We start from the raw sequence: 27904 nt of genomic DNA on the forward strand, positions 1-27904 counted from the left end.
GAGGAAATCTGGTTTTGAATTCTGTCTCTAACACACTGTGATATTTAACCCTAGGAAACTACTTAAATCTTGAATGCTCTAGTTGAGGGAACTATGCAAGTTGAGGTTATACAGAACATACCAACTGGAATTGGAAGAGAGATTTTCCTTCTCTAGATGTTGCTTAAATCCCTATAAACAAGGCTGAACCCTTAGCCCTGGCTCGGGAGTTACAGATTACAGAGATAATATAGATGTGGACATAGAAATGTACATATGTAGACATGTGTGCATACACGTGTATTTTCACATGTTTTCTTCCACTTGAATGTAAACTCCTCAATGTTTCTTTGGGGAGAAAATGAGATAATATTTGTGAAATGCTTTGCTAACTTTAATGACCTAAACAAATTGATAGTGATTATTATTATTATTATTATTAATTTGTGGTGTCAAAGAGCTAAAATAAAATGGCTACCAATCAGATGGAGTATGGCTAAAAAATCAGCAGTATGAAGAGTCCTGAAAAATCGATGAGGAGATCTGTATGAAACAAAGCAGAGATTTGTAAGAAGAACCAACTGGGAAAATGATACCAGTAGTCATTTAAATCACAAGATATCTTTTAAAAAAGGTTGACCTGGGAGTTATGAGGAAATGAATAGAAGTCCTAGAGCAGAGAAAGTCAAGTATGGTACATGTCTAACAGGAGAGACAAAGGGGACTCCTATAACTCCTATAAATGGGCTGCTCTACTTTGGTTCACATAGTTTGTGTATCAGTTATTTTGGCTTAATTCTTTTTCTGTGTCACAAGGGCAGGCTCTGCCTTAAAGGGAGCTGGGAAATTCTTCTTGCTAAACTACAAAGGGTAACAATAATTCATACCTTAAAAAAATTGACCTTTAAATGACTGTAAATGTATGACTAGAAAAGCCAGTAAGTTTGTTTCATGGTAAAAAGGACGCATAACACTTGGAGAGATCCAAGGTTATAATTGATTACATAATAAAATAATGACATAATCAATTACAATTAATTAAATACCAAATACCCAAAGTACAGAGAAATATAATTTGAGATTAGGAACACCATGGTTTTAAATTCAATGACAAGCTTGAAGTATGAGAAAGTTTGGAAGGATTATGGCATATGTCCATATAAGGCTACTCACATTTGTGCAATCATGGATCCATTCAAAGAATGTTTTTGATCTATGTGCATGTAGTCCTTGTGTGTGTGTGTGTGCTTCAGATTAATGTCTTATTATCTTGAAACCACAAGGGAGGATATACAAACAGACAAATGATATTAGTCCCACTGTAATAAAGGATGCCCAATTGACTGTGCCCATTGCGTTCTCTACACCTCTTTAATGAATGTCTTCTTTCTTCCATGCTCCCCCAATACCTTCTTCAGCTGCCATTCCATCTTTACCAGTTCAGATGAGGTACAGATGAGTAGTACTCTGGTGATGTGATATGCATCTTATGTAAGAGAATACAATTAGTGAAGCAGTGCAAGAATCTGCCAGGTACTCTGCTCTTACCAAAGAGTTTCCTTGGGGTTACAAATAACAGCAATATATTAATGAACTTTGGAAACTCTAAAGAGGGTTATGCAGCCTCTTTTTTCCTTCTTGGTCAATCCTATCAACAGTCAGTAAGAGAGTAAGGCCTCCCATCTCAGGTTGATTTATGACTACAGTATCAAAATCAATGATCACTAAAGCTTCATCTACATCACTATGAACATCAAAGGAAGTCATATGACAGCATTCTATTGAGAGGTAGTTTTACACCATGGATAAGTATCTGACCATAGAATCAGAAAGATTTGAGCTCTGTTCATGCCACTGACTCACAGTATCTGTCTGATCCCCAGCAAGTTATTTGAACTGTCAGTTTCCCCAATGCAAACTAAGAGACTCTAAGTTTCAGGATATTGTTCATTTCTTCAGTCTTGTAGGATTATTCATGAGCCCACAGACCCCAGGCCCTTCTATCTTCCACTGTCTCCCAAAGTCTGTCCAAACTCACTTTCATTGCTTTCTTGACAGTATATAGCTGTCTCCTCCTCTTCTTTTGCTTTTGATCTTTCCCAACATCAGAGTCTTTTCCAATGATTCCTGCCCTCTCATAATGTACATTGGCATTTGACCTTCTGGTGAATACTCTGAAATCTTTTCTTTAGGTTTTGACTGATTTGATCTCCTTGATATCCAGGGGAGGCTGAAAAGGTTTGTGAAGCACCACAAATTGAAAGTATTGATTCTGTGACTCATATCTTTCTTTGAAGTCCATCTCTCACAGTCATACATTGGCACTAGAAAAAGGGAAAAAAACAACAAACATAAATGTGATTTGTCAGCAAGGTAATATCTCTGCTTTTTAGTATGTTACGCACCTTTGCCATAGATTTTCTTCCAAGGAGCAAGAGTACATTTTTAAGCCCCATTTTCTGTCTTAGAATCAATGTGAAATATTGCTTCCAAACAGAAGAATGAGAAAGGATAGGCAACTGAAGTTAAATGACTTGTCCAGGGTCACATAGTTAGGAAGTTAGGAAGGATTAAATTAAATTTCATGGGATATATTCATCATCCATGGTGATCTTTGAGCCCAAGAATATAAATTCTAACACTTCTTCCATGTCTTCTCCCTTTAGTTGCCAGCAAGTGATGGGACCAGTTGTCAAGATCTTAAGTTTTGTTTGTTTGATTGTAAAGCTTCAAATCAGCTTTTATACTCTTCCCATATCAAACTCATGAAAAAAAAAACAAAAACAAAAACAAAAACAAAAAACAAACCTCTAATCCTTCTTCACTTTTGGTCATCAGATGCATACTTCTGTGTATCTGAAATTATTGATATTTCTTTCACTAACCTTAATCTGTATTTTTTATTATTTGTCTAGCCTGACATTTTATACTGTATGCTCTGTGTATAAGTTAACAATGAGATAATATACAGTCTTGCTAAACTCCTTTTCCAATCTTAAACCAATCAGTTCTTCCATATTGGATTGTAACCATTCCTTCTTGGCCCACATAAAGGTTCTCAGAAACAAGAAAGATGACCTGGTATTCACAAATCTTTGAGGACTTGTCAAATTTTGTTGTGATTCAGAAAGTCAAAGGCTTTAGAGTAATCAATGAAACAAAAATAGATTTTTATTCTCCCTGAAACTCCCTTGCTTTCTCTATAATCCAGGGAATACTGGAAATTTGGTCTTCAGTTCCTCTTCCTCTTTGAAAACCATGCTGCTTTTCAAGTAATTCTCAGTTCATATATTGCAGAATCTTAAATATAAAATTGTTGGCATGTGGAATGAGCAGGACTTTTTTAATTAACCTGAACAATCTTTCTCATTGACCTTCTTTAAAATTGGAACATAAACTGAAATTTTCCAATTCCAGTGGCCACTATTGAGTTTTACAATTTTCTGGAAAATTCAATCAAAATCTTTAGCAACATCATATTTTAGGATTTTAAAAATGATTTAATAATTTTTATTTAAAAAATTTACATACATTTTCCAAAGTTATATCATCTACAGTATCTCTCACCCTGCTTCCCTCCCCCACTTCTGGAACTTACAGGCAATTGAATCTGGGTTATATGTGCATTATCACGAAAAACACACTTCCATATTATTCATTTTTGTAAGTGAATAATATTATAAAACCAAAAATCCAAATCATAAACCCAAAGAAATTAGTGATAAATCATTTGTTTTCATGTGCATTTATACTCCAATATTTCTTTCTCTGGAGGTGAATAGCATTCTTTTTCTTATGTTTCTCAGAATTGTCCTGCACCATTGTATTGCTGTTGGTAGCAGTCTGTCATATTTCATCATTCCTCATTATTGCAGTTACTGTGTACAATGTTCTCCTGGTTCTACTTATTTCAGTCTGCATCAGTTTATGTAGGGCTTTCCAGTTTTTCTGAAATCATCTTGTTCATCATTCCTTGTAGCACAATAGTATGTCATCACCATCATACACCACAATTTGTTCAGCCATTCCCAAATTGGAGCACATCCTTTTAGTTTCTAATTCTTTGCCATCACAAAAAAGCACAGTTATAAAACTTTTGCACAAACAGGTCCTTTCCAATTTTTTTCATCTCTTTGAGATACAGACCTAGTAATTGTATTACTGGATCAAAAGATTGTATTTGTTTTATCCCCAGAATAGTTGTATCAGTTCACAACTCTACCAGCAATGCATCAGTGTCCCAATTTTGTACATTCCCTCCAACATTTACCATTTTTCTTTACTGTAATATTAGCCAATTTGATAGGTGTGAGATCATCTTTTAGGATTTTAGATAACCCAAATGAAATTGTCATCTCCACTAGCCATATTCATAGCAAAGATCTAAAGTCTCAAATGAGTTCATTCACCAGAATTTATGGGTCTAGATCAGTAACCACATCATCCTGCTTTTTGGTTATTATATTTCTTAGTAGATCTTTCTTGTTTAGTTCTTCTGAATATTCTTCCTAGCCCTTCTTAATGTCTTCTAGTTCTACTAATTCTCTACCTTTTTTCATCATGCCCACTTCTTTTGCATGAAACTTCCTGAATATGATGAATTTTCTTGGAGATATCTCTTATGTTGCCCATTCTTTTTTAAATTTCCTACTCCCATGCATTGCTCATTTATGAAAACCTTATTTTAATTATTGGAATTCTGAATCTGGATGGGTATATTTTTTTTTCCTTTTTCTATTACCTTTCATTTTCCTTTTTCCTAAACCATTTGTAAAACCTCATTGGACAGACATTTTGATTTCTTGGTCTTCTTTTTCTTTTAGATCCTTTTTGTCCCAACCTCCTCTACAATATTGCAAACATCTCTCCATTTTCCTTTGGTCATTAGATCTACCAGATATAATATTTTAAATCTATACCTCATTTCCACTGTTCATCATTATTCATAAGGGATATTATTTAGAACATACCTATGCAGTTTGATGGCTTTCCCTACTTTCTTTAATTTAAGCCTGAAATGTTTAAATAGGAAGCTAATGATCTGTGTCACAGTTAGCTCCAGATCTTATTTTAATTGGCTATACAGAGCCACTAAACATTATATGCAAAGTATATAATAAGTCTGATGTTGATATAAGCCATCTGGTGATGTTCATGTGTACAGTTGCCTCTTTTTAAAAAAGAGTGATTACTATGACCAGTGACTTATCTTGACAAAGGTTTATTAATCTGTTTCCTGCTTCATTTTGTATTCCATTGTCAAGGTTGCCTGTTATTCTAATTATCTTTTAATTTCTTATATCAGCATTCCCATCTCCTATGATGAATGTGCCCTTTTTTAAATTTTGGTATTATTTCTAGAATATACTGAAGGTATCCAAAGACCTGTTCAATTTTGGCCTCTTTAGCTTCAGTAGGTGGAACATAGAATCTCTATGATGTTGAATACTTTACCTTTTATTCAAATACATATCTTGTCATTTTTAGATTATGCCCAAATATTTCTTTTGTCACATTTTATGGACTATGGTGTCTCCTTCATTTCTCCTAAGGGATTCTTGCCCACAATGGTACATGTACTGACAACTTGTATTAAATTCACTCATTCCTGTCCACTTAAGTTCACTGACACCAAAGATGATGATGTTTAATCTTTCCGTCTCTCATCTGCCTATCTCTAGCTTACCAAGCTTGGTTCATAGAACTTGGGTTCTATGCTCCTATGAAACACTGATCTTTATAACATCAGATGTTCTTTTCATCTCCATACACATGCACAGCTAAGCTTCCTTTCAACTTTGGCCCAATTGTTTCATTTGTACTTAAGTTACTTCTTTTTACTTCTGCTCTGCCCTAGTAATATTTTGGACATCTTCCATCCTGAGGGGCTCATCTTCCAAGGTCATATGTTTTCTCACTTAATCCTGTCCATGGAATTTTCTGGGTAATGATACTCGAGTGGTTTGTCATTTCATAGTTTCATTGAGCTATTCTGCCTAACAAAGGAGTGGTTCAGGAGGGAAACTCTCAGGATAGTTTTCTGTTTTTTGATAGAATGATGTTGTGTATTAGTAATTGCCAATAGGATCAAAATACTAATATAATTTGACAAAAATACCATGGCACTGCTTTGCTAAAGTGCTGAAACTTCCTGCCTCCATTATTTCATGTCCTTCAGAGAAGGTATTGCAGGCAGATGATGAAGTCATTTTTGGAGGGATTTAAATCTCCTTTTAAATGATTTAAAGATTCAACAACCCATTTCTAATTCACAATGGAAATGCATGGACAAAAATGTGTTTGAGGATGAGGGCAGTGTAGAAGGAATTGCCAAGTGTCTTGTGTTTATTTTGAACAAATATTCACACAATTCAGGACTCTCTGCTTTCTTCCCATTCCAGAACAACAGCAGGATAAGTAACCAAACCAGACCTTAACCTCTTGCAGTAGGAAAACAATGTTGGGGTCACCAGGAATCTGTAGCTAGGCAAGCACCTGAAATTGCAGCTCCGGGAGTAGCCAGGGAATTTAGCTGCCCAAGGCCCCTACAAAAGGCAAGATAGAAAAACCAGTGGCACCATTTATACTAGTATCTATCTGTCAGGGGGGAGAGAAAAGAAAAAATATTGTGAAGGGAAGACAAATCTCAGTTGACCACCAGAAATCCCTTGTCACTATGTCTATGTTTACAACTCTACTGGCTAGGTGGGCACTTAGAAAGCAATCTGGTAGTCCCAAGGCCAAGTGGGAAGGATGCAGCCCCTTCATTGAAAGATTAAGACTCCTAGGTCCATTGAAAAGCCTGGGCTTCTGGAACCAGAGAGACCAGGGGAGCATGGAATTGGGGATGGATACTCAAACACAGTCCTGAGGTCCAGGTGGGGAGTCACCCCCAATCACTTGTTTGTGCTTCTCCATGATTACTTATTGGCTGGCATTAGTTCATCCTGGCTCCCTTCTTGAGGAAGAGACTTAATATGGATCTGGTTGTGCAACACAACTGCCACAGAATCATTGCTTTCACAAAGTACTGAAATTCTTTGCCCATGAGCAGTGATTTCTCAAAGGTGGTGCTGTTCTAGTCCACATCTCAGGCATAAAGAGTCTTGCTATGGAAGTAAATCTGATCATTGATGAATCCCTCAAGGATCAGCCGGGTGAGGTCATCCTCTAGTGTAGTCACAGTGGTATTAAATGCTATGGTCATCCTACATATGTTGGCAGGGTTATAGGGACTGAAATACTGGAAGAGGCCATGGTTTTGGATTTGAGTATAGAGGGCACTGATGGGGGAAGGGGGAGCAAATGCATGTCCAGTAGGAAATGGTCCTTCATCTCATCCAGCATCTTTAGGTATGAGACATATTTAGATTCAATGAATTTGAAGATGTTGGTCATCTCTGAACAATTCATCATCACAGAATGCTTTGGTATTATCTATTTCCAAGTTCCAAGGCAATATCCATCATGTCTATCCCAGAAGACTTCTTCAGGCACTCCTTACCACTACTATGACTTTGAAAAAGTCACCTATCTTTCTGAATATCAGTTCCCCATCACAGCACCTAGCAGAGCATTGGAATACTAGTGTTTGGAAAATATGTGTTGATTGATTGACTATACAGTGATAATGTTGCATTCTATGATCTTTAAAATCCTTTCCAAATTTTAATATATAAATCAATGATTTTAAGAAACATATAAAATAAGAAAACAGACAGAAGCATACAGTCACTCAGAAATGTCACTAACCCTCTATCATAAAAGCCCATGATTAATTGGATTTATCTCATTTCTATTCTCCTTGTCCTTTCTTCAATAACAATCAAATCTGCTTTGAGAGCTCAATGTCTTACATTTACCAATCAAAAAGAGTTCCTATTATTCTTCATTTTATGTATTTATTTCACACAGCTTTAGCATGATAGAGATTGGTGGCTTCCTCAAGTCACCTAGCAGTAGCTACTGACTTTGAGCTAATAGAAATGCACAATGTCCTCCAATGGATATAAATTGCAGTTTTCATTTGAGCAAAGAGAAAGTACGCTTTCCTAAGACTCTAAGTTCCTGGGTAAGAAACACTGAGCCATTCCACTTCAGCATCTGGGAAGGCCAAAGAATGATTTCTTCCTGTGGCTCTGATGAGTCCCCATGAGGTTTGGCTGAAAGCACTCTGCCAGATGGCTCTGTAAGAGATGTTCCAAGAGTTTTGTTGTCAAGTCAGAACACTTTTGCTGTTGATCAATGTCAGCAAAAAGCTAGCCAAAGGCAGAATGAGCTGTCACAGAAGGTAATGGCTTCCTTCTCATTGAGTCTTTAGGCAGAGGCTTGATGAACTCTTGTTATTGAGACAGGAGAAGTGATCCTTCATTGGACAGAAATTGAACTAAAGGTTCTCAGTGGACCTTTCGAAGCCTTTTATTGTGGGGATTCTGTAACATTATAAGAGACATGTACTCTGTAATAATTATACTAAAATAAAAAAGGATTAAGTCTCCTCAATTCAGCTATGTGGCAACAGTGGATAGAATTCTGGTTTGACTTCCAATCTAGCCTAATGCCTTAGATATGTGACCCTAGGCAAGTCTATTTGAGTTTATCCTCTGGAAAATGAGGATGATAATAGCACCTACCTCACAAGGACATATAGGTCTCATATAAGGGAGGGTTGTAAAGTTCTTTAAAAACCTTTAAGTGCTATATGAACACAATACAGAAGAAGAGATTTTGGTCTAAAAGATCTTCTCTGGACCCTAGAAGTATAACAATGCAATACATGAAACTGAAATAATTCAGTCTATGAACCACCTAGAACATTCTCAGGGCAACATTGTTCATTTATATAGAATTAATGGAGAAATAACACCTTTATATATACCATTTTGCCTTAGGAAAGTTAAAGTAAACAAGTATATGATTCAAACACCATTTTCAGGTGCTGTGGAGAAGTTTTATCTTTGATATACCTAATAGTTTATGTTTCATAGAAAGCAATTTGGGTGACACTACCCTCTTATTTAGTTAAATATAATTTAATAAAATTCTATTCATTTGAATTTGTTTTAATTAAAATATTTTTGATGAACAATTACATGATCAAGGTGCTAAAGATGTGTATGTTTCTGTATACATAAGGAGGAACATGCTGTGGTACATACTTATCAACATAGAGCTGATTGATTCAAGGCACAAAGTGCTGGAATCTGGTAGCTGTGAGATCAAAACCAGTCTTGTACATTTATTAGCTGTGTGAACCTGGGAAAATAATTTGATCTCTATATGCTTTCATTTCTTCAACTATAAAATGTACATCAGAATACCATCTTCTCATTGGGTTGTTGTGAGAATGAAATGAGATAATAGATACTTAATAGATGCTTCTTTCTATTTATTTTTTCTTTTTTTTCCAATTTGAGAATATGGAAGCATAAAAGGAGCAAGGGATAGGTGGGCAGGTAATGATTATTCATTGAGCATTTACCATGTGCTAGGAAGGGTGCTAAGCCTTGTGTCCATGCTACAAAAAAAGGACAGTCTGTGCCCTAAAGCAATTCCTGAGATAATTTTGGAAAGCAGCACCTAAAAGAGTGTTGGAAAGATGGAGAAGGTGGGAAAAGAACCTGTGTTGGGGAATGGTGATGAAGTCTTTTGGTCATGATGTCAAAGTCAGATGTCTTTGAAGCAGAGTCTGGAGGGGAACTGAGCATGAGCTATGTGTGAGCCTGTCCCCAAAATGGAAACATTGGGAAGAACTCAATAAATGTCTAAGGAAATGAAAGAGGTTAACTCAAGTATTTTTAATCACAAAAAGGAATTCAAGAAATGATGCAAAAAGGAATTCTAGAAATGATGGAAGGAACAACAGATAAGCAGTATAACCTGAAAAGTTATATGGTCAATTTATGCCAGACTTGAAAGAAAACTCTAATAGGAATTAAGTTTCACTTACAATCTCCCACCCTTTTACTATACATAAGGAAATATAATTCAATTTGAGGTTTGTTAAAAGGAAATGAAAAAAGAAAAAATGTAGCATGCTCCAAAAAAGAAATCTGTCCTGATTGGCCATATCAGACATTATTTGGAAGACTCTGTCTTTAATCTGTCACCATTTGCCAGTCCTTTCCTTAAATTTTACTAAATTATTATAATTTCCTACAAGGAGTATTGAGGTTGGAGTCCAAAGATCTAAATTCAAACTTCTCCTTCGTCATTTGCTAGATGTATAATCCATATACCCCTATGGTTACTTCCAGTTCTTGAAGTGTGTTTCTATCATTTTACTACTCATTATCATTGATATAACTGCCTCTTATAGCCACTCATCAAACCTACTATACTTCTCATATGAATTCACTCCTTCACTCCCAATAGCAGGTCTGCCAAACCTTTTAATCTGTACCTAAACTTCACATGGTGCCCTTTATCTTACCCTCTCATCTGAAAGACTTGTCTTATTGTTTCCAGAAAAAAAAAATAAAGAACCTTGCTGTGAACTATCTTCTCTGCCTTCTCCTTCACCATCTATCAGTCAGGTGCTTTCAGATACTTTTAACTCCATCACCCCAACTCACATAGGGAAGTGGTCATATAACTTACTAAGGCTAAACTCTGTCCTTATTCAAGCACTCCCACTCCAGCCTGTCTCCTTTAATATATTACCCCAAACTTCATCATCCCCACTCTTTTACTTATTCTCACTCTTTCTTCTATTAGTTTATTTCCAACTGCTTACAAAGATGCCCTTGCCTGGGGGTAAAAAAATAAAAACAACTCAAAAGACTTATGTGATCCATCTATACCTACTAATTATTTTCCTAGATCTCTTCTGGTCATCATCAAAGGGCCATCATCAAAGGATGCCTCCACTTTCATCTCACTCTCTTCTTACCCCTTTTGCAATTTGTTTTCTAACTTTAACACTTCCCTGAAACTGTTCTCTTGAAAGTGCCTAATGATATCTTGGCTAATAATTCCAAAGGTCTTTACTTAATCATTATCCTTAAACTCTATGCTGCCTTTGATATCGTTGGTCGCTCCCTCCTCCTTGATATTTCTTCTTAGGATTTTAGAACAACCCTTTCTCTTGGTTTTCTTGTAGCTGAGCTTGACCATTCTTACTCTGTCTCCTTCCCTGGATTCTCCTTCAGGTCATTTCCTTCAATCATAAATATCCTTCAGTTTTCTATACTTGGCCCTTTTATTCTTTATATATGATACATCATGGTGATCTCTGCAGTCCCCATGGATTTAATTATAATCTTTATCTTTGTGATTTGCAAATTTACCTTTCCTTCCTCAGTCTTCTGTAAAAATAAATGATTATGGTGAGCTACATAAAATAGAAAAACTGTTCAAAATAGATTCAAAACTGTTCAGATACTTTTGATATAGGTAATCAAAAGTATCTTCAGTGATGAAGTGAAGGTCAAATATGAACTTCCCTTCAGGGTCAGGCGCAAGGACACTAAGGAGACTCTTATTAAAAAATAAAATATTTATTGAAATATATAAGGATAAAAAAGGATTTATAAGTCAAAAGGATTCTAAATCCACCCAAATAAACTCCCTGGTTCCACAAGGAACAGCTTCTCCTGTGTTTCACAGACTACACTAATCCTTTCTGATCTGAATTATATAAATTATCTAAATTAAATAAATCCAAATAAAATTTAAAAAATAAAACTACCTAAATAAAAATGACTACTTTTATCCTTAGAAATCTTAATTTTGCCTTCAAGTTATAAAATAGCATATTCTAGCTGGTTGAGTCTCAACAAGAATCAAGTTACTCAAGAGTCCAAACTAAAGACCCGGTTTTGCTTTGGTCTTTTCAGATATAAACCAATTTATAAAAACTACAATAGATAGTCAATAGTGTTTCCCAAGTTGGGAAAAGAAAATATTAAGTTCCTTCAGATCTTTACCTCAGCCAGAGAGAGAGGCAAAAATGTTGACTCCTCCAGCCCTGAGAGAGAATCTCTCTGAGTGTGTCTCTGCCAACTGCCAGAGACCAACTCCCAACTGACAGAGAGAGTAATTGACACAGAAAAAATGGTTTGAACTGTCACATATGAAATGAAGACACCCTTTCAACTATGATTCAAACTAGTTCTTTCTCAAGCCAGCCACTTTACTTTTTATCCCTAAACTAATGAAACAATACTTATTTTCTAATAGCATCCTTATTCTCCCTACTGATCTTCAATTTCTCATGCCTAACTGCCTTTCAGACATCTCAGATTGAGTATCCAGTAGAGTGTCCAAAAAATTAAGAACTCATTATCTTTCCCCTTAACTATTCCCCTTTCCTACCTTTTCCATTATCTTAGAAGACAATTCCATTCCCCTAATCTTTTCAGCTCACAATCTAGAAGTCATCCTGGATGCCTTACTACATATCATACCTCCCAACTCCCAAAACCAAGCCTTATCAAGGCCTTTCAATTTCACCGTTACAGCATATTTCAAATACAACCCTTCCTCTCCTCTGGCACTATGATCTCTCTAATGCAGCCTTCTCCTATGGATAGTTTATCTTAAAGTGTTTAAGAATCAGAGATTAATTCCATAGGTTCATGTGAGTGTCATCCAATAACAACTGGGTGAAGGTATTATCATTGCTAATAGTCTTCCTGAAAACATCAATATATTTGTTCTCAAATGTGTTAAGCTATCCTGGGATAATTGTACCTAGAATATGTGAGCTAGAGAATGGAAAACAGAGATCAAATTCTGCTCCCAACACTTTTTAGCTGTACAATATTTTGCAAGTCACTTCACTTTTCTCTCTATTAGTTTCTTCATCTGTAAAAGAGTGATAATTAATGAGAGCACCTACATCAAGGCTATTTTGAAAATCAAATATGTTGCACAGATATAGAGTTTTACCACTGTTAAAGTGTTATATAAAGGTCAGCTATTATAATGGGTATTAGGTCCTTTTTTCCATTCCAAATCCAATGTTTCATGAAAGTTTAAACTATTTTTTTTCATTCAGTCTGATCACATTCTCCCTAGCTGTAATTCATTTGCACATGTGTATACACATAAACATGAATATGTTCACATTAACATATGTGTGTACACATACATGTGAGTATACATATATGTTCATGTGTATGTACATATAGAAATATATAGCAATATGTGTGTGTGCAGTATTTGGAATTTATTGCAAATAGGTTGGGGATGGGTGGGAGATGGAGTATTGGAGAGGAGACTGTGACACCAGGCAATGAATCAAGTCCCTTTCCCATGAATATTGTACAGGAGTTATTTTTGTGACCATACATATCCCACATCCTATCTATTTATGGAGGACAGACTCAATTTTAGTAATAGAGATTATTTGGATTATAAGAAAAAAAAAAGAAATAAAGTCTCAGAATAATAATGATCAGATACAGGCCAAGTTTAGTACAATTTGGATGGTTTCAAAGGCAGCATTCTGAAGGACCATCTGTCATTTTCTCCTGGCTGGGGTTCTATTTTATTCCAATTATTCTACTTGCCTAGAAACACCCCCTACCACCCTGGGGCACATGCTAAGTTTGCCAACTCAGGACTAGAGAGTCTTAGAGCACCAGAATTAGAATGGATTTTTGAGAGTATCCACTCCCAACTCTTCACACTATAGATCAGTGTGTTTTGAGCCTGAGGAGAGACCAATGAGAGTTAATTTCTCCTGTATGATAGACTCACCCAAACACAGAAATTGACATCGCTTATGGAGATAATAGCAATAGCTGTTATCTCTATAGCATCTCATATTTTCAAGGTACTCTATATTCCTTGTCTCATTTGGTACTCATCAAACTTATGTGAGGTATGATGTATGACAGAAAAACAGAATCCCTAGGTACAAAGAGACCACAGGAGTAATCTAATCAGACTTGCATGAGTATCTCTTTTAGAAATATACAGAACACATGTCCCACCTTAACTCCCAACTCTTTGACCAACTCAGGGAGGTCATTTTATTTTGAGAAATAGCTGAGTATCAGGAAATTGCCATTTTCACTTGACTTCATTAAATGTACCTCTTTGTGACTCCTACCCACTAGTCATGATTATTTCCTCTCAGATAAAATCAAATCCCTTTTCTATGACAACCTTTCAATTGGCCAAACACTCTTAAATCATTCCTTACCTTGAATATTTTTCAGGTTATATATTTGGAATCCTAAAGTTGATGCTCATACAGAATAAATAGGTGAAACCACCTTCATCTTAGGAGTGGCCCACAGGTTATCTTGAAATTATCTAATGAAAATTGTTTAGTCAACTATATAATAGCAAGGAAATGTGTTTATTTCTTAAGTTCTTGCTATGTGGAGCAAATAGGTGGTAGAGTAAATAGAGTGGAGAGAAGGACCTGAGTTCAAATCTGACCTCAGTAACTTAATAGCAATGTGGGCAAAGCATTTTGCAGTGTTTGCCTCATTTTCCTTATCTGAAAGAATGAGCTGGAGAAGGAAATGGCAAAAATATTCTAGTATATTTGCCAAGAAAACCCCAAATGGGTTTTCCAAATAAGAGTTGGATAAAAGGAATGAATAACCACAATGAAGTGTTGAGCATCATCTTAAGTCTGAAAGATTCAAAGAGAAATACAAGACTGCTTTCTCAAGGAACTCACTGTCTAATGAAGGACAAGACATAAAAAATAAGCTTCAGTATAACTGGAAAAGCTTATTGTTCTTTGGGTGTGTAGCAGCAGAGTAGTTGCAATCCTGGGAATCCAGAAGGAATGATGGCAAGGCAGATGATTTAATCCAATGGCTATTTCTTTGGTACTTCCAGTCCTGACCAGTTATGTTTTCATGGTTACCACAGAACATTTAATAGAATGGCTGAGCAGAGGGAAGAGGAAGGCAGCAGCTGCAGGTAATTACCACTGGGAGATCATCAGTATCTATTTAATTGGGGTTATCTTTGATAACACTGTGCCTTGCACAAAACAGTGATCTCGATGTAAATATGAAGCTGCTTGTGCATGTGTGTAGGAGGAGATTAAGACAATAAATTATATATTCCATAAGATTGCCTTTGTCCATTATCTCAATACTATATAAAGTTTTTCTCTACAGGCACATCTGGATTTTGCTTTAAAGTCTTATTACATTTTTATATCCCTTTTTGGAACCACTTCCCATCATTCCAGGGTGAAGGATAAATTCACATTAGTTCTACTTTATTATTCATCCCATCTTCTTGCTTCCAGTTATGGAATTCTGCTATGGGAACTATTCTGGGTCAATTTATTGAACCTTCAATTTTGTTCTTGTTCTTGTTCTATTCTTAAGAAAATTTCTGCTTTCTTTTTTTTAAAACCTCTGCCTTATGTCTTAGAAGAGTGGTTCTCAACCTTTCTAATGCCATGACCCCGCAATACAGTTCTTCATGTTGCAGTGACCTGAAACTAAAAAATTATTTTGGTGGCTTCTTCAAAACTGTAATTTTTCTACAGTTATGATTTGGAATGTAAATACCTGATATGCATTATGTATTCTCATTGCTACAAATTGAGAAGTTGAGAACCACTGTCCTAGAATGAATAATGTGTATTGATGCTAAGGCAGAAGAGCGGCATGGGCTAGGCAATGAGAATTTAATTAGTTGCCCAGGGTGACACAGCTAGGAAGTATCTGAGGTCAGATTTGAACCCAGGATCTTCTGTCTCTAGCCTTAGTTCTCAATCCACCAAGTGACCTAGGAGCCCCTCTATTTTTATATAGTTGACTGAATTATCTCCAATGTTTTCTTATCAATTCAACAAACTGCTTATTATATACATTTACCATATTCAGAGCAATTTGGTGAGACTTTGAAATGGAAGCATTTTGATAAGACATTATCCATTCTTTCATTGAGTCACTAGCTGAAGAGGGATCTAAAAAAGTTACCTTGGACCCTACTGGTAGCATGATTAAAAAAGGAATGAATGGAAGGAAGCTCTAGAGTCAGAGGGCTTTGATTCAGATCTTAACTGTGACCTTGAAAACCATAATGGCCTTGTGCAAGTCATTTCACTTTCCTAGGCCTCTTTTTCTTCATTAATAACATGAGACAGCTGGACTAGAAACACTCTGAGACTGATTTCTACTCTAAAGTAGATGAGGGAGGACAAGACATAAAATCAAAATGAGCATATCTCTTTGCAAATATATTTGATATCATTTCAACTTTATGACAATCTCATGAGATAAAGCATTGGTATTCATTTTTAAATCCTTATCTTCTGTCTTGGAGTCAATACTGTGTATTGGTTCCAAGGCTGAAGAGTGATAAAAGCTAGGCAATGGGGGTCAAGTGACACAGCTGGGAAGTGTCTAAGATCAGTTTGAACTTAGGACCTCCTGTCTCTAGGCCTGACTCTCAGTCCACTGAGCTACCCAATTGCCTCCCCCCCAGTGATATTCTTAATTTTGCCCTTTTACCAATGAGGAAACTGAGGCAAACAAAACTGAAATGACTTGCTCATGATCATTCCAGCAAAAAAAATTGTGTATATATATATATATATATATATATATATATATATATAAACCAAAAAAATTGCTGTAATTAAACAGGCCTCTGTTACTTTTAAGATCTAATCTCTTTTCATCATACCCTAATATTTATTTCTTCAAATAATTTTCTCTGGGTTCCTGTTGTGTTGCAGATGAAACCCCACTTGGATAATCAACTTCATTATGGTTTAAAAACCCATAATGCCTGACTTAGAATCAACCCTAAGTATCAGTTCCAAGGCAGAAGAGAGGTAAGGGGAAAATTTGATTTAAGTGATTTGCCCAGAGTCACACAGATAGGAAGCATCTAGGGCCACATTTGAACCCAGGATATCTTGTTTCCAAGCATGGTTTTCTATCCACTGAGCCACCTAGCTATACATGCTCTTACCAATTATAATACCAGGAAGTATATTGGTGATAGATATTCTCGATCTTCATGGAATGACTCTATACTTTGGATAGAATGAAAGAGACATGGTAGGGCAGTGGATAATGGAGAGGTATGTAGGTAATATATCTCTAACTGTTCTTTTTATGGAACTTACTGATCTTCTCTTGGTATCACTCTCCCAGAGGATTTGAGGAAGTAGAGTTTACCAGAGATTCACCTCCCTACCCTACCCCCCAGGCTCAATGAAACTAAAGAATGTGTGTGGAGGGGGTGAGATTTCAGACTACTTGATGATGTCCAATATCATACTAGAAATTAAATGCTTTTTCTAATACGTGATACAGACAAAGATGATTCTTTGAATCACATAAAGGGCATCAGGGCAAAGCATGATAACAATAGCAAGAACTGAAATTTATAGAAACTTTAGGATTCATGGAGCATTTTCATTCATATTAGATGAACTGAGCAGTAAGTCTAAGCCAATGAAGAGTGATTTGACGGGTGGAGAAATACAAACAGATACATGGGGCAAAGGACAGAAGTAAGTGTTCATTATCACCTCCCTCCCTTGAGATATGAAAATGAAAAGTTTGGTTTTCTTACACTCTCAGTGATCTTGGTGTTGGATGATTTTCAATGGATAAACATGTCATCTAATTTATATTCCCAAATCAAATGAACACTTTGGAAAAATCCCACTTTCAGTAATATGCTCTATAACCATTTAATAAACCCTTCTCAAACAATGGATACCCTTTATCCCATGCATTATTACAAATAGATTAATCAAACAATTCATATATATTATCTATATTCTATATGCTAGACAGGGTACTAGACATAGATGTATCAGAACTAGGAGAATATGCATATCCATATTTGTCAAGTCATAAAATTGATATTTTGAAGGAATATTAAAAATAAGTGAGGCTAATATAAAGAAGGAAACTATAGGTAAATTAGGTGAACACAGAAGAGTATAAATGTCAGACCTTTGGGAAGGGAAAAACTTTAAAATCAAGCAAGACATACAAAGAGTCACAAAATATAAAATAAATAATTTTGATTACATCAAATTAAAAAAGTTTTTGTACAAATGAAACCAATTTAACCAAAATTAGAAGGGAAACAACAAATTGGGAAACAATGTTCATAACAAAAACCTCTGAAAAAGGTCTAATTACTCAAATTTATAAAGCGCTAAAGCAATTGTATAAAAAATCAAGCCATTCTCCAATTGATAAATGAGCAAGGGAAATGGATAGGCAGTTCTCAGCCAAAGAAATCAATACCATTAATAAGCACATGAAAAAGTGTCCTAAATCTCTTATAATCAGAGAGATGCAAATCAAAACAACTCTGAGGTATCACCTCACACCCAGCAGACTGGCTAACATGACAGTGAAGGAATGTAATAAACGCTGGAGGGGATGTGGTTTGCCACAGTAGGGACATTAATTCATTGCTGGTGGAGTTATGAAAAGATCCAACCATTGTGGAGGGCAATTTAGAACTATGCCCAAAGGGTGATAAAAGACTGTCTGCCCTTTGATCCAGCCATAGCACTGCTGGGTTTGTACCCCAAAGAGACAATAAGTAAAAAGACTTGTACAAGAATATTCATAGCTGCGCTCTTTGTAGTGGCAAAAAATTGGAAAATGAGGGAATGCCCTTCAATTGGGGAATGGCTGAATAAATTCTGGTATATGTTGCTGATGGAATACTATTGTGCTAAAAGGATTAATAAAGTGGAGGAGTTCCATGGAGACTGGAACAACCTCCAGGAATTGATGCAGAGTGAGAGGAGCAGAACCAGGAGAACGTTGTACAGAGACTGATACACTGTGGTTCAATGGAGTAGTAATGGACTTCTCTATTAGTGTCAATGCAATGTCCCTGAACAACCTGCAGGGATCTAGTTGAAAAAAACACTACCCACAAGCAGAGGACAAATGGCAGGAGTAAAAACATGGAGGAAGGACAACAGCTCAATTACAGGGGTGGGGGGGATATGAAGGAAGAGAGACTCTGAATGAACACCCTACTATGGAAACCAATAGCATGGAAATGGGCTCAGATTGAGGAAGCATGTGATACCCAGAGGAATCGCGCATCACCAATGGGAGGGGTAGGGGAAGGGGGGAGAAAAAAACTGGTGATCTTTGTTTCTAATGAATAACATTGGGAAATGACCAAATAAATTAAAAGCTTAAAAGTTAAAAAAAAAGAAAAGAAGAAAAAAATAAGTGAAGATAATCTCATATTAGAGAAATAGAATCTGATTGCTAAAGAATTTATAAATTTATCCCCAAATCAATCAGGAACTGAGGACAAAATCCTAACTACAGTCCATATTTTTTGATTCTCAGCCTAGTGGTCTGCTCAATTGTCACCCAATTCTTTCTTCTACGTGGATATCTTCCTACAGAGCAAGATAGTTCTCACATCTTTTCTCAGACTTCCCTTCCCCTGATTTCATGATACACTCAGACTCCTCACTGCTATGGTTATGCTTGCGTATTCCCAACGTGGCTGTGGGCAGCATCCTGAACGTATTTATCCATGAGTGGGTGCGTGTTGTATCGAGTTGTTAAATAGCAATCGTTTCCTTTGGCACAAACACGGCTAGTGATCATCTTCCGTTGAGGATCTAAATAAATTCAATTTTTCATGGTTGAAGTGTTTTTGTAAACCCATATTTTTTCCTTACCTCCTTTCAGAAAGAAATGTTCATTCCACTCAGGCTCTGCATGCCCTCATACCATTGCTTCTTAATTAGGTTGATTAGAGTCTTGGCTGGGCTGATCACTGTGTCAAGAGCTTCCATGCTCAGATAGAACATGTGCAGGCAGGCAATTCATTTCAGCGGCCATAACTCGAGTTTGGAATAGCCAGGGCAATGACTCCACTTTCATCTACGTTAATAAGTCATCTTAATTACGCAACTCTGCGGTGGGGTTTGACAACAATTTAGGCAACTTCAACATGAAGCTTTTCAGTAGGTAATTGGTAATTTATTTCCTGACTCAGTACATTCAGTTCTCTTTTTTTTTCTCTTGTACACATGTGGAAAATTATTAAAACATCATCTAGAAAGAGGATGGGGAGGGAAAAAAAAAAAACCTTCAACTGGGCTTCATTTCTGCCTTTTCTTTACCTATGGAAAATTTCCTGGTACAGCAGAAAAAGCATTGCTTCCATTGATGTTAGACATGCATTCAGATATTAACAATGCCATTTATTAACCTGATTGGTTTTAAGCAAGTCGTCTCTCAATTTCTTCCTTTGTAGATTGAAATAATTGGATTAGATGGTCTCCAAGAGCCCTTCTAGCCCCCCAAATCTCATCTAATCAGAATCATTACTCTTCTTAATCAATAATAAAAAATAAAAAGCCCCCATTATCTATGCAATAACCATCATTTTGATTCATTTGTTTATCTCATATAAGCATGGTGATATCACACATTCATTTGGAAGGAAATTTTGTATTACTTCTGGAATAAGACACTGATCATTTGACTAGCTGCAGAATCACAGACTGTATGCCTTCTTTTAGGAGAATGGTTGAGGCTCTTCCTGATAAAAGCAATTATACACCATCTAAACGAATCAAGATAAACCATAACTTTCGTTTTTCTGAGAAAATCAAATGCTAGTTTGCTGGTTCTGTTAATAAAGACAAGGGAAAAGATAGACCTGTGATTGCATGGGTATAGGGAATGGTTAAATGAGGACACATTGCCTAACATCACTTCATCTGTGTCTTAGAGTTTCTCAGAGCAACACAAAGAAGAAATGGCTTGCCAAGGGTGATAGCTAGTCATTATTAGAGGCAGGATATGTGCCCAGGAACCCTTGGCTCGAAAGCCAAATGTATTTCCATTATGTTATACTATCTCAATATTCCTTTATAATGATGATGTTGAAGCTAATGCTATTACTTATGATAAGAGACAACATGCTTATTTCTCTATAGAGTATTATTCTTGGAGTAAAGACTTAAATTTTCCTCTGACACATACTGCCTATAAAATCCTGAGCAAGTCATGCTATTTCCTGGGACCTCAGAAAATGTTATAAGGCTATGAGTAAGCACCAGTAACAAAAGGGGAAAGGAGTCTTTCCACTAGGATATCCCCATCAGGGTTAAATCATGAAACACATATGATTTAATTACTTGAGGTATTTGGAATTTCACCTGTTTGAGACCTCTTTTTTGATGATATGAATAGTATATCTTGATTGATAGTCTTGAAGAGTTGCTTGTTCTTAGAGAGTCATCACTCTGTGGCTAACCTAGTGATGGGATTCTCTCAACTTTGTAAGGGTGATGTATCATTGAGTTAAAATGCCTTCATTAAAGACCTATGATGTATGTCATTTGGTTCTTAGCATTGGGGATAGACTTTCCCAAACAAAACTTCCCTCCTCTAAAGGCAAATACATCTTATTGAAGGGAAAATTGCATATATGAGTACAAACAAAATGAATACAAGGCAATTTCCAAGGGGGAGTCAAAAGCTTCATTGCAAAGATCATAGGTAGGTGATGACCTTCAAAATAAGGTAGGAATGCAAGAAGCAGAAGATCCAGTTATTTTTAACTTGGAGCTTTTACTATGTGGAAGATTTGTCTAGAGCTCATATTCTGATTGCATATAATTCAAAAAAACTAATTTACCCTCATAATGTGTTGAAACTCTAATTAAGGTCTGGTGTAAATAAGATCTTCCAAAATTCATCAACTCTATCATTAATACCATTGCTATAATTATGTCATCATAATCATCTCCTTTTTCATGATCTCCTCCTCCTCCTCTCTTTAAAATCACAAAATCACAGCATTTATTTTATAATTGGAAGGGAGCATGGTGGTCATCTGACCCAGATCATACTTTAAAAGAATGAGTGCTGTCCATGCTTGACCAGTGTCCATATAGTCTTTCCTTGAATAAAAAAAGGAGTTAATGTTCTCCTCCCTTCTTTTCTGCCCATTGTATTTTTTTCCTTTAATAAGCAAGAATAGTCAAAGAACAATTAGACTCAGAGATGGGAAGGGACTTTAAATATTGTTTGGATTTATTCAAATGACTAAGTCACAGTTTTAAGAATTATTGCCATCTATCTAAAATACAAACCTAAAAAACATGTGGGGAAACAAAAATATTAATTTTATATGCAATAATTTATTATTCCTTTTTTTACACTAAGGCATTACTATTTATCTTTATATTACTGAATGATATTCAGTCTGCCACACTGGAAAGAGTGTTGAATGTTGTAATAGAGTGATTTGGTATGGAAATGAACAAGAAGGAAACATAAAAATCAGGTTTATTTTTTAGAAAGGGAAGAAGGAAAGGGGGTAAGGAGAATTATTACCATTAATCTTAAACCCTAATTTCTGTAGAGCTTTCTTAACCTAACTTACCTAAGCTAAAACAATAAGTTTCCCCAACACCAAATCTCACAAGTGGAGTCCAATCAAATGGGCCAGGATCTTCAGATGAAAACTGTCCAAAGCAGGTCCACAGGAGAAGTGGGTCTTCAGTCCTCTTTTCTAGCTCCCAGGAGCCAGTTCAAAAGAATCCTCTCTTCAGCTGGTCTCACCAAAAGCCAAAAACCTGTTGTCAAACCTCCAATCACAAGATCCTTCAGGAGAGAAGGTCCCAAGACTGTTGGGACCTCAGAAGAGTAAAGACCCAGATCTTGAACCTTAGACTCCCATGTGACTCTCTGTCACATGTTGTGAACTTTAAATTACTCCATCCTACTTAGATCTTACTTTATGGTGAAGATAAAGTTGTAATCTCCTGATTGAACAATGAAGTTACTTAGTTCTTAATTTATAGTGAAGCTAGAACTTTAAGCTAAGTCTATTTTAAGATCTTAATACAAAAAGGTGTTAAGTAACTATAAAGGTTAAATTAATCACAAAAAGGTTAAGTAACTCAAAAAAGATGAACTTAACAAAGAAGTGTTAAGTAACTCTAAAGATATGATCTAATCAAAGAAGATGAGAACTAAAGAATGGGCATTTAGAGGAGGGGACAAAAGAGTAAAAGGTCTATACATTTGGCTCACTGGCTCTCTCTGGGACCTTTTGAGCTTTTTCCCCAGAGAGGTGGCTCTGGCTGGCAGTGTACTGAATATTTCCGGCATCTTGGCGTGGCTGAAGCTATTGTCCAGTTTGGTGGTGATTTTTCCCTTGATACTATACTGGGAGAAACTGAGTAGCTAGTTCAGGTTCAGGCATCTTGGCTGAGCCTTCTTGGAGTTGTAGCTGATTCCTTTCTCCTTTATATTCCAACACTATACTCTTAAAGGCCACTAATTTGAACTCTAAAATAAATAAAATATATTATCCCTAAATCTTAGATTCCTTGCATTCCTCAGTATCCCCTCTCAAAAGAGGCAATTGAGGGTATTACCCCAATAATAAACTCATTAATTAATATGTCCATCCTACCCATTAAAAAACAAAAAGGGGGCCCAATGGCAAGCACCTCTATAGATTTGTACAGGATTTGAGGGCTGTGAATAATCATGTTATAAAGAGAAACTTTGTAGTTTCCAACATAAAAACTATTATTTACTACATTCAATCCTAGCACAGCTACATGTTTTATAGTAGTAGACTTGTGCTCAGCCTTCTTTTCCATACCCGCACATGAGAACTCCAGGAATAGCTTTGCTTTCACCTGGAAGGGCTCACTGGAAACATGGAGTGAGCTGCCACAAGGGTTCATGGAAAGCCCGAGTTTGTTTGCACAGATTTTGAGCCAAGACTCAGATAATATAACATTTAAAAACAGCAAATTAATCAAATTTGTAGATGATCTACTCTTGGCTTCAACAGATGCAGAAGCATGTCAGGAAGATAATAAACACCTTCTTTTGGAATTACACAAAGAGGAAATAAGATATCTCAAAAGATAAAGTTCAGTGGTGTCTCCCTAAAGTAGAATATTTGGGGTTTATCCTGACTGCTGGTACCCACTCTATTTCTCAGAAATGAATTGAAAATATACAAAATTTAAGTGTTCCTACCACTAAGAAACAGTTGAGAACAATTTTAGGAGCAACAGGGTTTTGTAGACAATGGATTCCTTTCTCTGGGGTCTTAGCCTTACAATGCTCCTGTCAATCACTCTAAAGTTTACATTACACAGTTCTTTTGCAAATGTTGTCTTCCTATTACTATGTAAAGTCAGGGAGACCTGGTTCACACCTGGCTTTTAAAAACCTAGCTCGGTGATCATATGAAAATCACTGAATCTCTCTGTCAATCAGACAACCTTCTATCTCCAACAACTGGGTAAATCAGGAAAGGTCACAAAAGAAGTGGCACTGTAGCAGAGGATAGAGTAAGTGATAGAGAGAGAGAGAGAGAGAGAGAGAGAGAGAGAGAGAGAGAGAGGGAGAGAGAGAGAGGGAGAGAGAGATAAGATGATATTTGTGAAATACTTCAATAATAAATATATAGATATATAGATATCAATTTAAATGCTTCTATTTATATACATATAGATAGATAAAGTACATCTATATATATATATATATATCTATAGAGAGAGTAAAGGAAAAGGGATGATGCTTGCTAAATAGTTGTTGTAGATATGTTACATTTACATATATATGCATACATACATGTAAGTGTGTAAATTATATAAACATCCACCTCTCAAGCATAAATGACCATAAATGACCCTTGCTATCATCTTGCCTATTAGACATTCCTAAGCTGTCTTTGGAAGACATACCCTTAAAAGGAAATGAGATGTAGCATTTTCTCTACCAAGATACTCTGTGGTGGGGAACCTCATTTAAAGTACTCTGGTGTTATAAATGCCTTCTTAATATATTTACTTTATATACAAGAGGGCAGGGTATTGGACTGAATGAGAAGGAGGAGTTCCTGATATCACATTAAAATATCATCAGAGATTATGATCCCATTCTCAATAAAAACTTGTTGATTGCTATTCCTCCTAAGTTAGTATTTCCATAGGTCTATGACATCTATCAACTGGGAATTGTCTTCTTTTTCATATTGGATTATTACCAAGGTCCTCCTATAAATCCCTTGCAAAGGTGCTTTATGGAACTCTACTTATTAGCTATAATTAATAGCTCAATCTAAGTACATCCTGTGATCACATATGCTCTGGGTACATACATTAGTATTCATACATATTTGGAGCCTGTCAGCATATGGACAACTGGGAAATCACAGTTGGAATACATCAGTGTAGCTCCATGTGTCCTGCATTATATATGATGGTTTTATTGTTTTTAACTCTGGAAGGCATGACCGCTGTCCTTTTGTGGTGGTGCTGAATTCTCCAGTGAAGAACAGGACACTCAGTAGTGGAATGCACAGTTGCTAGGGATGTTGGCTTCCTCCTGGTACCTTCCTTCTCTTCATTCCTACAAACTGTAGGATGTTCTCTCTAACCTCAGCTCCAGCACTTTACATTTTCGGTGTTGGTAATTTATGAGAATCAGCGTGGAGAGGGAGAACAGCAGGTCTGTGGGATGGTGGCAAATTTTAGTTTGAAAATGAGTGATGCATGTTATAAGGAGGTACACTGAGTTGAGAGGCAGTGGGGTGGGAAGGTGGGAAAGGAGGAGAAGAGGAAATGCAAAGGAGTATATTTAAAGGCTGGCTACAAAGGAAATTGCTCAAAATATGTCCAGGTAGAAGCTGGTCCACTTTAATTTTATAGGTAAGGGATTGAAACATATTGCCTACCATCCCATAAAGTCTGCAGCAAGGCAACAATAGAGTGGAACCGTTTTTAAAGCTGAGAATCTCTCTGGTTGTAGTCTTTTAGTTGCTCTCATTTCAGATACTATCAATGGATCTGTGTCTTTTTTCCCCTCAGCTGGATCTCGATGTGACAGTAATATAGCTGGATGTCTGCCCAGATGTGTTATTTCTTTCTCTTCAGGCCGGGAGGAAACTGCACCAGACAAATGTTACTGTAGCATAAACCCAGCCCCTCTTCCTTGGCCTCTTTGGAACTTACAGCAAATTTACAAGAGGAATTAAGCTCTAATCAGTTGAAAAATTACAACCAAATGGCATGGCTTTACAAATCGCCTATCAGGGTAACTAGACTGTGATTATCTATCTCATTAAGTGTAATATATAAAAGAGTTCAGATCCTCCCTTTAATTAGCTAATAACACTAAACTCTCCAGTGGGTGGGTGATAAACTGCCCAGGTTGATTACCTAGTGATGTGTGTGTGTGTGTGATTAGTATATCTTTGCTAGATCTGATTTTGGACTAATTTGGATTATTCTCCTAGCAGGAAACAGAGCAAATATTCCCCACCCCCCCAGGAACTTGTCCTCCAATCATAGGTGCACACACACACATACACACACACACACACACACACACACACACACACACAAGAGCTTCAAGGGACGTCAGAAGGCATCTAGTTTGTGAGGCTAAATAAATTGAGACTGCGGGAAGTGGATAGCACAAGGTAACACATAGGGTCAACAATCTTAAGCTGGAAAGGACATATGGACTGACTCCATATTTTTGGAAATAAAGAATCTAAGGTCTAGGGGTAATATATTTTACTAGCCCAAACTGACACCTATACCTAGACCTAGAAGGTACCTAAGAGGTTCTGTACATCAATTTTGAACATGAGGAAAATGGGATGCATGGAGTTTTAATGAATTTCTTTGAAATAATAATAATACAAATTAAGCAACTGTGTTGCTAATAGAAGACTCTAGTAAGACAACAAAGTTAATGTTTTTATTGTGCTTCAGGGAAAACTCTGTGAAGAGAAATCTCTTTAAATCAGAGATCAGTAAGGAGTAAATTGGCACCTACATTTTCCTGCTGTTGTTTTATGACTTCTAAGTCTCCTGGAACACCAATATCTCAGAAGAAACATTTGCCAAGAAACAAAAGTAAAAATGAATGCTGGAGAAATGGCCTACAGCTCATTAACAATGATGATTTGTATTCAAGAGGGTACATGAAAGACAGGTTGCTACAGAAGAAATGAGAGAAAAACATGGTGTTTCAGTAATGAAGGGGGAGTAAAGGAAATGCCTTCCAGTGTTAGTTCTCTGATATTAAATTGATCTTCTAAGATAGGCACGTGATAAAAAAAGTATGATTCCCAAAGGATGAAACAATATGAATGGGTTGGGATTTGTACTGCTGGGGGTAGTGGCCACAATGAGATTGCAAATACAAAACAGAAAGGTGTTTGTTAATGGTGGACATGACATCAACATCTTCTTAGTTCATGTTTCCTTTTAGGGTGAACTGAGACACTGATAAGTTAATAAAACTATTTTTCTTAGGTAGAGAATAGAAAATAAATCAGGACTGTCACGGTGACATCTTGCTTAATCTTTGGCAGACTTGGCCACCTGTTCCTTTTGGAAACTGCTTAGGTCAATTGAGTAGGGCAGTGTTGGTGAAACTACAGCACATATGCCAGAGGGGGCTGCTCCCTTCCCCCTCTCCACCACACCTGAAAACATTTTTCATATCACCTGATACTCTTCCCAGCAGCCCAGTGGGAACACTTCCTTTCTCCCCTTTCTGGGGTAAGCAGGCAATTCACATTCAGTGTGATGGTACAGTTTGGATATTCTGTCTCTAAAAGGTTTGCCAACAAAGGAGTAGGGTCTTAGGCACCCAACAAGTGTGAGAATCTTGGACTCTATGTCAGCAGATCTTTTTATGCCTTGAAGTGGCTGGAAACTCTGTCAAAGACATGATGAGACAATGAAGTGCCTGGGACACCTTTGCTGGCCTTTAGATGATCAGAGTTGAAACATAGAAAAGATCTAAAAGATCATCTAGGTTTATTCTAATAATTAAGAGATAATCCACAGCTTTATAGATTTCTGGAATGTCTCTCCACAAAATCAATATACCAATACTTCTGGTAGGGATAATCAGGAATTACAGGTCTAACCCATATTATGGGAAATGGTGATTTATATTTTTTTCCTGTC

General features: G+C 36.5%; 1 long non-coding RNA gene across 1 annotated transcript; it reads right to left on the reverse strand.

Annotated features, from left to right (window-relative positions):
• Positions 1-958: 958 nt before the first annotated feature.
• On the reverse strand, positions 959-19758 carry LOC130456900 (uncharacterized). Its single transcript, XR_008915924.1, has 2 exons — positions 19604-19758; positions 959-2303 (listed from the first exon to the last, which is right to left on the reverse strand). It is a non-coding gene; the product is annotated as an uncharacterized LOC130456900 (long non-coding RNA).
• Between the last annotated feature and the right edge of the window lie 8146 nt (positions 19759-27904).

This window comes from Monodelphis domestica, chromosome 1 (genome assembly GCF_027887165.1).
Source record: "Monodelphis domestica isolate mMonDom1 chromosome 1, mMonDom1.pri, whole genome shotgun sequence".
Classification (NCBI taxonomy): Eukaryota; Metazoa; Chordata; class Mammalia; order Didelphimorphia; family Didelphidae; genus Monodelphis; species Monodelphis domestica.